Genomic DNA, 11,377 nt, shown 5'->3' with positions numbered 1-11,377 from the left:
GCAGCACCCTGTGACTCCTTCTCAGGCTGCTAGCTTCGCCCTTTGTATGGGCTGCCGAGGTCGTCGGCTCCGCAGGGGCCACAGGCAGCCCGCAGAGCTTGAGGCCAAGCCATTCCTTTCCCCTCTGCGCAGCCGCGGTTCTGCCGCTGCTACAGGCAGCCGCTTGCTCGAGGGCGAGGGGCTGGGATGACGACAGGCTGCTGCACGCTTCAGTCGAACTGAGACGCCGTTCTCTGAGGAGCCGGTGCAAGGAGAGCTCAGGTCCGTTCTGTACTGCCGATGGCTCTTCACAAGGGAAGCGTGCTCTGGTGTTAGCAGAAAAAGGTGTCGGTCACAGGCAGCCGCCTATCACTGCGCACAGCTCAGCTATTTGGCAGGGGTCTTGCTTGTTCAAGTAGAGGCGTATTCCTCGCCTTGCAGTCTCGATGGCAAAACAATCGGGGGTTCAAGCTACAAAAGCACAGAGCAAGGATGGAACCTGCCGGGCTCTATGGTCAACTGCTGAGGACGCCTAATACACCAGCAGGCCTCTTGGCTTTCCCTGCCTCATTTCTAATTCCTTTGCACGCTGGAGGGCAGGGTGGTAAGTGACGTCGTGCAGTGTCTCTCCTCCAAGTGGCAAGCCCTGCGCGTGTGCAGGGTGAGGAGAGCAGAGTGCTGATAGCACGGAGGCGAGGAAAGGTGCAAACACCGCAACACAGCCCCAGGACCACCAGCGTATCGCTCGTTGTTTGCAGGTCAGCCACTGGCACCGGGTCTGCTCAGAAGCGCGGTTTCCTGATGGACATAGCTGCCCCTCCCCTGCTCTCAGGGTGTCACCCGTGTGGCCTTATTTTTTTTAAATCTCTCTCCAGCATCTGTTGAGTCGCCGCTGTCACTCCCACAACCCCGATGCCACCTGCAGACCGAGACAGCGATCCCTGGGGCTTCCTCCGGGTTAGAAAGAAACCTGTTCCACAGGTTCCCCGTGCTGCTTCTCCTCCCCGGGTAATGGGCTGGGGGGCACGGGCAGAAACCACCACGGGACTTGTAAAGCGGCCAAAGGGAAAGGACTGAAATGCTGGAGCCACCGGGTGCTTTTTGGTACAGAGGCGATGAAGATTAGTGCCCGGGCCGCGAGTGGGAAAAGGGCAGGGAAATCTAAGCCCAGTACCGCCAGTAAGCAGTTACCGTCTTTCGATGGTACGAACTGGGCGGAGAGAAGGGGAAAGGGCCGGTGAGGCGACGGTGGCACCCGGCGGGCGGAATTGGGTACTGCAGCTCTTGAGCCGCGCATGCGCGGTGGGGCGCTCTCCTCTGCTCGCTGCTGCCACCGAGCGACCAAAGCTGGGTACTGCAGCTCTTGAGCCGCGCATGCGCGGTGGCGCGCTTTTCTTTGCTCGCTGCTGCCACCCTGTGACCAAAACTGGGTACTGCAGCTCTTGAGCCGCGCATGCGCAGTGGCGCGCCTTTCTTTGCTCGCTGCTGCCACCGAGCGACCAGAATTCGGTATTGCAGCTCTTCAGCTGCGCATGCGCGGTGGCGCGCTCTCCTTTGCTCGCTGCTGCCACCGAGCGACCAGAATTCGGTACTGCAGCTCTTGAGCCGCGCATGCGCGGTGGCGCGCCTTTCTTTGCTCGCTGCTGCCACCGAGCGACCAGAATTCGGTACTGCAGTGCTTCAGCCGCGCATGCGCAGTGGCGCGCTCTCCTTTGTTCGCTGCTGCCACCGAGCGACCAAAACTGGGTACTGCAGCTCTTGAGCCGCGCATGCGCGGTGGCGCCCCCTTTCTCCGCGCTGCCGTCCGCCGGTAACGGCAATGCCGTACTGTGGTGCCTGCGGGGTGATGCCGCCGCGTTCGTTGGTTCGTTCCGGTAAGGAAACGCCGCTGCCGCCCCACGTGCGCGGTGCCGGCGGGCGCTGGGCCTGCAAAGCGCGGACCTGCAGCGCCGGTGCCGCCCCCGTGCACGCGCCGCCCGGCGGCTGCTCGCTGCTGCCGCCCCGTGGCCGAATCGCGGTACTGCAGCGCCGGCACCGCTCAGGTGCGCAGCAGCGCCGCCGCCCCCGCCGCCTTCGCTGCTGCCGCCCCGAAGCCGAAGCGTGGTCCTGCAGCCCGGCGTTCGCGCGCCGGCTCTGGCCCCTCCATGCGCCGTCCCCATCCCGGTGCCTCCCTCATCCCGGTGCATTCGTCATCCCGGGCGGCAATGGTTAGGGTGCCCCCCCCCCGCATGCCAGCACCCCCAAGAGTATCGGCGTGTCCCGGTGCTGTGCCCATCCCTGGGGCAGCTCCCCGTCCCCTGTCCCTGCGGCTGGTCGTTGGGCTCTGTGTTCCCCCAATAAACCACGGGGACGGAGGGGACCCCTGGGGACAGGGGGTGGGGACCCCCAGAGAGTAGGCTGTGCTGCCGTCGCTCCTCGGTGCTGGCCCTGCTTGTCCCCTGTCCCCCCAGCGGTGATGAACTCCGGGCCACTGGCGGGGACCCTCACTGTCACCTTCCCCCCATGCCGGTTGCCACCAGCGACAGGGACAGCGACGCACCCCCGGGGGTGTTTGGGGTCCCCAGGGTGGGAGCGGAGCTGCAGGATGCCGGGTCCCCCCTGCCCGAGCCCTGCAGACCCAGGTGGAGCGCAGGCAACCCCGGCCCTGTCCCCAGCCCTGTCTCCGCGTGGCCGTGGGTCGGTGCTGCCATTGCGTGGCCAGCGGCTGGGAGGACACAGCTCCCGCCGGCTGGGGCCAGAGGAACCCGGCAGCCTGGGGACCCCCGGGAAGGGCCGGCTGTCATGGGGACTCGGCGCCCAGGGCACCCCAGAGACCCTACAACAGGGTGCAGCATGAACTATTTTATTACCTGTGCAGTATCCATGAGTGAGTCCCCATCGTTCCCATCCTGGTCCCCCAGTGGGTCGGGGTCCCAGCTGCCCCTGGGGGTGGCTGCAGGTGTCGGGGGTGGGATCCCTTCTCCCCGCGGTGCCCCCCACCTCCCCAGGGTCATCCCTCCCAGTCTCAACTCCCCACATGGTGTCCTCAATCTCCCGAGAAACACCTCTGTCCCCCAATGTCCCCCTACCTACCCCACTCCCAGGGTCCCTCCCGGACCCCAGGATTCCCCCCCTGCCCCATCCTGAGGCCGCCCCCCCCCCCATCCCCATGGTCATGAGACACACACACGCACACCCCCTCCAGCACTGGGGAGACACTGGGAAGAGCCGGCACTGCCATCTCGGGGACCTGCTAGCCCTCATCCTCCCTAAAGTCTTGCACCATGCTCTGCTCCTTGGGGGGAGTGCCCACAGTCAGGGGGGTGGGGGCTCCCCTCCTCCCCAGGGAACCCCCCCAACCTGTCCAGGGCACCCTCTGCCACCTCCCCAGGGTCCAATCACCGTAACAGGGTCTGACCCTGGGATCCCGCTGGTTAACGTCAGGTGCAAGAGAAGGTTCCTCATTACTCCTTGATTAGTTCTTAGGTGCCAGCTCGAGCTGGGTGCCTCCAGAGAGGGACCCCTACCCCGGATCACCCTCCTTGCACACCTGCACCCGTTGCAGGAGGGTCCACGCGCACCATGGGAGCCATGTGGGAACCAGAGGCGGCCTCGAGGCTGCTCAGCAGCAGTCAAAACACCCCAGTGGTTTCAGGCACCGGCTGTTTTGCTCCCGAACCCAAGGGTACTGCCGAGAAAAATAACCACCACTGTAACACGAGGGTCCTGCACAATCCCCACCATCGCACAAGGGTCCCCGTGCACCTGCCCGCCATTGCACAAGGGTCCCCTGCACACCAACCAATTGCATAAGGGTCTTCCTGCACTGCCCCCCCCATTGCATGGGTGTCTCCACACACCGACCCCCCGCTGCGCAAAGGTCCCTGCACAATCCCCACCGTTGCAGGGAGGTCCCTGCGCAGGCACCCGCCGTGCACAAGGCGCCGTGCGCATGCGCACTTCCGGGGCGGGGACTACAACTCCCGGCGTGCCCCCCGCGGGCGGCCCGGAGGAGCCGCGCGCTGATTGGCTGCGGAGGATATTTCAACGGGGCGCGCGGCGGGCTCTGCACCCAGGCGGCGGCGGCGGCGGCGGCGGCGGCGGCGGCGGCGGCGGCGGCGGCGGCGGCGGCGGCGGCGGCGGCGGCGGCGGCGGCGGCGGCGGCGGCGGCGGCGGCGGCGGCGGCGGCGGCGGCGGCGGCAGTCTGAGGTGCCGCGGGCACGGCGGGCTGGCGGGAGGCTGGGGACCCCCCGGGGGACTGAGGAGGGGGGCTGTGCGTCTCGGGGGGACCGGGGAGGGGGGCCGGGGGGGGCTGTGCGTCCCGGAGGGGGCCGGGGAGGGGGGCCGGGGGGGGGGCTGTGCGTCCCGGAGGGGGCCGGGGGGGGGGCTCTGCGTCCCGGAGGGGGCCGGGGAGGGGGGCTGGGGGGGGCTGTGCGTCCCGGAGGGGGCCGGGGAGGGGCTGTGCGTCCCGGGGGGGCCGGGGAGGGGGGCTGGGGGGGGCTGTGCGTCCCGGAGGGGGGCTGGGGGGGGGCTGTGCGTCCCGGGGGGGCCGGGGAGGGGGGCTGGGGGGGGGGCTGTGCGTCCCGGAGGGGGCCGGGGAGGGGGGGCTGTTCGTCCTAGGGGGGCTGGGGAGTGGGGCTGGGGGCGGGGGCTGCAGTCCCCCAAGGAGCTGGGGAGTGGGGCTGTGGGTCCTGGCGGGGCTTGAGAGTGGGGCTTGGGGCTCCCACGGGGCTGGAAAATGGTGTGGTCGGGTGCTGTGAGCACCGGGGGTCCTGGGGCTGGGAGGCGCTTGCAAACACCGGGGAGGGGCTGCGAGCATGGGGGGGCACAAGGGTTGCACCAGGGTCGGTGCACGATCACCTCCATTGTACGGGTGTCGATGTACAGCCAGCCGGGCTGCACGAGGCGCCGTGCGCATGCGCGGTCCCGGGGCGGGGACTACAACTCCTGGCGTGCCCCGCGCGGGCGGTCCGGTGGAGCCGCGCGCTGATTGGCTGCGGAGGGTATTTCAACGGGGCGCGCGGCGGGCTCTGCACCGAGGCGGCGGCGCAGCGTGAGTGTGAGGGGCCGCGGGCCCGGGGAGCCGAGGAGTGGGGCTGTGGCGGGGGGGCGGGGCGGTCCTGCAGGCTCCGGGGACGGGGGCTGGGGGGGCTCCAGGCGGAGGAGGGGCTGTGAGCATCTGGGGAGTGGGGCTGGGGGGCGGGGCTGTGTGCCCTAGGGGGGCCGCGCAGTGGGGCCGGGGCGGGGGGGCGGGGTGGGCGCTGTGTGCAAACAGACCCTCCCTGCGAGTCCCCACTGTCGCCCCGTGGGGCCGGGCACCCCCCAGCCCTCCCTGCAGGCAGACGGGCAGCCTGTAGGCAATGGAGGCCGCCCGCCCCAGCGAGGTGCTCGAGCCTGGGGGCTTCACGGGCCGAGTCGAGGGAGGAGCTGCTGGAGAGAGGGCTTAGAAACGGCCTTCTGCCCCCGAAACTGCTGGAGCATTTGAAGGGGAGGGACAGGTCCACCCCAGGGCCCCAAGGGGAAGCCCTCGGAGCAGGGACTTGGGGTCGTTCTAGGAGCAAAAGCTGGTCCCAGCCAGCTCGCCTCTGCTCCCCCGGCACCGGGATCGGACCTTTCAGCCCCGTTTCTGCCCGAAGCATCACACAAGCGCTTGCCCTCCCCGGGGGCATCTTTGGGCCTTGAGAACAGGCGCAGCAGCTGGGTTTTTGGGCTCAGAAATGGGTGCCAAGTGAGCTGGTTTGGGGGCCCAAAGCAGAAGCCGGTTTGGCCGTTTGTGCGGGGGGCTGGGAGGGCATTGGGGGCTGCGGGGGAAAGCAGGGGGTGGGCAGGGTGCGTGGACCCTCCCCGGGGGGAGGGGCTCTGGTCCTGCTGGACCCCGAAGTGCGGGAGGCCGGCACGCACCAGGCCCAACTCAACGTCTGCGGTGGTCTCTGGGGGGAAGAGGTGGTCTCTGCTTTTCAGACCCCGCACGCCCTCTTCGAGTCCAGCTCTTGCTTGTCGACTGCTTCGAATAGTTATTAACTGATTAGTCGTACAAACTAATTAATGTTTATACAATGTCCAACTATGATATTTAATCCTAATAGTCGAGTTTTGACGGCGATTGGTTTACGACCTTGTCAAAAGCCCAGGCTGTTGCAAATAGCTGGAGCTTGTAAGGAGAAGGAGCTGAAATCAACGGTGCAGAGCTGGAGCTTCAATTAGCCAGAACCGTCGCAAGCAGGAGCTGGAACGAGACGGGGTGTCCGCTGTCTGGGGCATGCCTTAGCCAGAGGCAAAATTACCAGCAGCTGTAACGAGCGGGAGCTGCGATTCGCTGCAGTGTCTGTTTGCCGGAGCATCCGTCGGCCAGACTGCACTCCCAGCACGGCTGAAGAGCAGCCAGGCGCAGGCAGGGCTGTCCCCGGCAAGGCGCTCCGAGCGGCAGGGAGGCGAGTTGTCCTTCTGCTAGCGGGGAGCCCGGCCTCTTCCCTCGGGGATTAAATCCACGCCACGCGTGGATCCGCTCTCTTTGCGTGGAGGGTCTCTCCCGGTCCCGTTCCCGAGGGCTGAAGCGAGGTCCCCCGGGGGGCAGGCGGCAGCACGAGGCGGCGGTGTCTCCCCGGTACCCGGCAAAGGGGAGCGAAACCGGCCGGCTGGAGCTCCCGGGGTGCACAGCCCGGCCCCGCACGGCAGAATCCTTCCCTGGGTTTTCGCCGTTGGCTGGGTGTGACAAACAGGTTCATTTTGTGCCTCCTCTTTTCCCAGCGTCACCTTCTGCGTCACGTGAAGAAAATCCTGCGTGGTTGACGCCGCTTGCTGCTCAGGTGATGGCACGTGTGGGGCCGGGGGAGCCGGGAGAAACATTGGCGCGTCCAAGGTCGCTGCAGGTGCTCCCTACGTAACTCGTAGTTACGAGTGTTTTCCTTTCAGGGAAAAGAATGAGCTTTCATCTGTGAAAAATTAAGAGCTGCCTGTGTCCTTCTTTAAGTTCAAGTGTTTCTCTTCTGTTTGTTCATACTGATTTTATGGGCAGGTTGGAAATAGCCTTTTATTTTTATAGGCATAACTCAATTTGTAGTACTACGTGGTGTCAGGAGAGTGAATTTTGGAGCACCCAGGTATCACTAGAAACGGAATGAATGAGACACGATGGAAACTGATATTTAAACTTGATTTTTACTTGATTTTTTTTTTCCGAGAGTGTTGATGGCACGTTGTCCTGTGGCTCAATCCACGTTCTGTTCAGTGGAGTCTTCAGTCTAGGACTTTTAAGGAAAAAAGTTGGTCCTTCCGAAAAAGGGCTAGTCGTTCATAGGCTCGAGGCATAGACTTGGAGAGCCGCTTAAGTACGTGATCAGAATTAAAGCCAAATGTCGCTTCGTGTTGCTGCTGTTGGCCTTCACTTTCGTTAATTTCCCCGCTGCTCCGTCATGGTTGGGAGCTCTGAATCATCATTTTTTTCACTCCCTAACGCATTTTTCTCCCCAAGGAGAGGCTACGTTTAAAAGTTACTTAGTTTCCTCGCAAATGCATCGGTCAATAAAACGGAGTTATGATTATTAAAACCACACAAATGACACCGGTCTTACAGATCTGGACTATTTCTGAACACGTGTTCATCGCGTGCAGATGTCATCGGGATACGGATCACCTGCATTTCATGCTCTGACGAGACAATCTGCTGAGACAGGGACGAGCTCCAAAAGAAAAAAAAGGTACAACGTCAAGGTTTTGTTTTGTTGTTGGTTTTTGTGGGCTTTTTGTGTTTGTGTTATTTTTTGGTTTGTGTTTTGTGTTTTTTTTTTTTTTTAAAAAGAGTGCGATGTTGACTGGTGGCAGCCTGCAGAGCTCTCTTGCTGCCTGACCTCTCCTTTTCTTCTCTGTCACTCCTCTTTCGTGGCTGTAATTTTCACTCGGGTAGTTTTAGAAGAGCGATTTAGTTCCTCGCCTGTGTAAATGTGCTGGTAATACCTGGAAGGTAAATGCTTGAACCGGTAGCGAATAACTTGGCTACAAGTAGAATTTCTGAAGGAAGAACAACAACAGCAGGAAGCAAGTAGCGAGTTACCCCAAATTTGTGTGTGTCAAACACATCAAAGTTTTATTGCCAAACATTGTTTGGCAATGTGTTCCAAATGGCTCGTTTTGGTAAACTTAAATTTTCAGGAAGTTCAGGGTTGTGTGTGGAAAAACGTGCCCCTCTGTCTAGGTGTCCTGCTACGTAAATAGCATCAGTCAGTAGCACATCCAGCGGCAGGGCTGCTGTTCCCTGCTCTCGATATTGCCGTAGTAGTGTTGTGATGTTTCGACCTAAGAGGCGGGTTTAGGAATGGAAGGAGAATGCCTGCGTCCTGCAAGGGCTACGAATGCCGACCCTTTTCTCTGCCTGCTGCTTTCCTGTGCGTGAGATGAAACTGTATTGTTTTTCTCCCTTGTTCCCGGTAGAAATATTTCTGAAGCTGTCGCTGCTGTGGGTTTGCAACGTGCGTTACTGCGTTTTTGTAGAGTTCTAGTTACGGATCGTTTCTGCCGCGGCAAAGTGTCAAGATACGGTTTTCAGTTTAAAGCTTCAGAAGCTGCATTCGCTGAAATCGGCGTAGGTGAAGCTGGTTGTTGTGGTTTAACCCGGCAGGCAGCTAAACACCACGCAGCTGCTCGCTCGCTCCCCCTGCCCCCAAAGTGGGGTGGGGGAGAGAATCGGAAAAAAAAGTGAAGTTCGTGGGGTGAGGTAAAGACAGTTTAATGGGACAGAACAGGAAGGGGAAACAATCGTAACGATAAAAGAATATACAAAATAAGCGACGCACAATGCGATTGCTCACCGCCCGCCGACTGATGCCCAGCCGGTCCCCGAGCGGCAGTCGCCGCCGCCCGGCCAACTCCCCCAGCTTATGTACTGAGCGTGACGTCATATGGTACGGACTGTCCCTTTGGCCGGTTTGGGTCATCTGTCCTGGCTAAGGTCCCTCCCAGCTTCTCGCTGGCAGGGCATGAGAAGCTGAAAAGTCCCCGACTAGCGTAAGCGCTACTTAGCCACAACTAAAACATCAGCGTGTTACCCACGTTTTTCTCGTCCTAAATCTAAAACACAGCGCTATACCAGTTACCAGGAAGAGAATTAACTCTATCCCAGCCGAAACCAGGACGCTGGTCTTGCGCATGATCCCGCTGTGCTCGCAGGGGTGCTCAGTGGCTCCTCATCAAAACAGCGAGGTGCGTGTGGACGTCCGTAGGGTTGCGCTCGGGGTCTGGGGGCGTTATGTATTTTTGCTGTTGGAAGACGGAATAGAGCGTGTGCCTGTTAAATCTAACGATGGTCGAAGGTTGGGAGGGACCCTGAGCAGGTTTGGTGGCACAACTGCAGTTTTCAAAGATCTCGACCGTTTGGAGAAACGGCCTGGAAAAAAGGATTCCTCTTTTGCAGCGAGTTCGCGAGGACAGACGGGTTGCCGTACTCTTTAACAAAAATACTCAACTTGGGACGTATCGGGTGAGGAAATCGCGGCTCTACTTAGGCTTGAGAAAACGTACGTAGGTGTCTGTGCCTGTCACCTGCGCGTCTCTAGGCAAGTGAGTTCTAGCGAAACTAAAGCTGCCGATGAGCCAAAAGAAAAGGCACGGTTGTCTAAAACATGCATAAGCTCTAGTGGCCTGTCTCAACAACTGCACCAAAGATGATGCAAAATACTTTCTCCTCCACTCAGTTGTAGTCTTCACAGAAAAGGAAGCTTTGTGCTAAACTTTTTTTTTTTTTTGCCTTTCCTCTCAGCAGAATGTCAACTGCCGTGAAAGTACGAGACGGATGGAAAGGATCCATAGTGGTCTGCAAGTACAAGGTATGCCTGTGATGTGTGTCTGCATTTTTCCTAAGGTGCTTGTAGCACGGACTTTACAGTCAACACGAAGAATGTGGCAGCTCTCCTTCTCTCTGATTTTTTAACATGAAATATTTTAACACAAATACTAAAAATAAAGGTCTGTTCTGGAGCGTGGTACGCCTATTCAAGGCTTGCTTTCCTTCGTCTGTTTTCTCTTCCTGAAAGCAGAGTCTTCTGTTTCTGTGTGCTTGCTATTAAAGGGTGCTGTGAAAATAATGTTGGACTAGAAGAGGAAAGGAACCGTTTGTAAGAGTTGGGATGTTCGGGAGAAACAGGCTTTGTTTTCATGATAAAAGCTTAATGCTTTTTCAGTCAGTGTTTAAAATACCTTGCAGGAGCACTGGAAAACCTTACTGAGATACTGGCATCTGTGCTAAAAGCAACCAAGGTCAAAGAAGAGGCGTGGACAACACGGGACAAATCGGCGTCGCTTCGGTGTGTTTTCCAGGCTTTCCCGAGAAGCGGTAGCAGCCTCGTAACTAGCAACAGAGAGTCCTGATGTGGTTTTGGTGAGTTACTGCTTCTATCACGTCCTTTTTCCTTAACCTGCAGCGCGTAATTTTGACTTCGGTTGGAAAGAGATTTTCCAGAATGGAAATCTTTCTCGTTCAAGGAGTTGCCTTTTACGAACTTCCCATCAGAGTGGATCTTCAGAGATGACGTGCTCGGCAGTAGAAGTCATCCGCAAGGAGACTTTTCGCTCTCTCTCTGGAAAAAAAAAAAAAAGGGGTAGGTCGATTTCCTTGCACAGACCCAAGCGCAGCACGTCTTCCGATAGTCGACGTACGGCTGATCTTTGGTTCTCGGGTGTAACGGTCGAGAGATCGTAAAGACGCGTTCCTCCGCACGCTTGGGTACAGCCAACAGCGTTAGCAAACCTGCCAGTCCTTTTTGGTAGCCTGATGTATTGCAGCACCGGGGATTTGATATTCCCCACCGCCTGCCCCCCCCCCCCCCAAAAAAAGTAAAACCGTATGGGAGATCTCTTATCTCACTGATTTTTCTATCATAAATGAAATTTTAAAAAGAAAGTTAAAATTGTCTAATTTCCAAACTGACTTGCGTTGTTTAAACTGCAGCTGCCAAATAGCTGTAGTGTATAATTTATTAGGTGTGCTTAAGCAGTTGGGTAGTTGCTCTAAACGTTTAAAAAGAGAGGCAACTGAACGTTAGGGGCTTTTTTCCTGATCTTTTGGCAGAGTGCTCTGAAGCACTTTATTTCTGTCTCGCTTTCGACGGCGCGTTTCCCCGGCAGTTCGGTAGCATCGGTCTCGGCGCAGCTGGCCAGGCGTCCCTCCTAGTCATGTCACACACGCAAAACCCCTGGTCAAACGATAGCTGTGTAGCTTGGAGGTAGATAATTTAACGGTATGAATTCACAGCTACGCAATTTCAATGAACGCAAAAGGAAAATCAAATATTTTTATAGTACGAGTCTTCTCATTGTACGTATGTAAGCGTGCGCACGCCTTTTTAGCATAAAATGAATTGCTGAGATTTGTTCTTTCTTTTTCATTTTACTCTTCAAAGTTTTACGCTTCACTTTCAGCTTTATCGGC

At 58.9% G+C, this 11,377-nt stretch overlaps 1 long non-coding RNA gene across 2 annotated transcripts; it reads left to right on the top strand.

Moving 5' to 3' along the window:
• The first annotated feature begins 7,393 nt into the window (after positions 1 to 7,393).
• LOC142077350 (uncharacterized) lies at positions 7,394 to 11,377 on the top strand. 2 transcript variants are annotated; one of them, XR_012671740.1, is made up of 4 exons: positions 7,394 to 7,655; positions 9,713 to 9,776; positions 10,432 to 10,672; positions 11,349 to 11,377. It is a non-coding gene; the product is annotated as an uncharacterized LOC142077350 (long non-coding RNA). The 2 variants fall into 2 exon arrangements; XR_012671739.1 differs by lacking the exon at positions 11,349 to 11,377 and adding an exon at positions 11,018 to 11,165.

This window comes from Calonectris borealis, unplaced genomic scaffold, assembly GCF_964195595.1.
Source record: "Calonectris borealis unplaced genomic scaffold, bCalBor7.hap1.2 HAP1_SCAFFOLD_225, whole genome shotgun sequence".
NCBI lineage: Eukaryota > Metazoa > Chordata > Aves > Procellariiformes > Procellariidae > Calonectris > Calonectris borealis.
The sequence above is the reverse complement of the archived record's forward strand: the minus strand, read 5'-3'. Positions and strand labels throughout refer to the sequence as shown.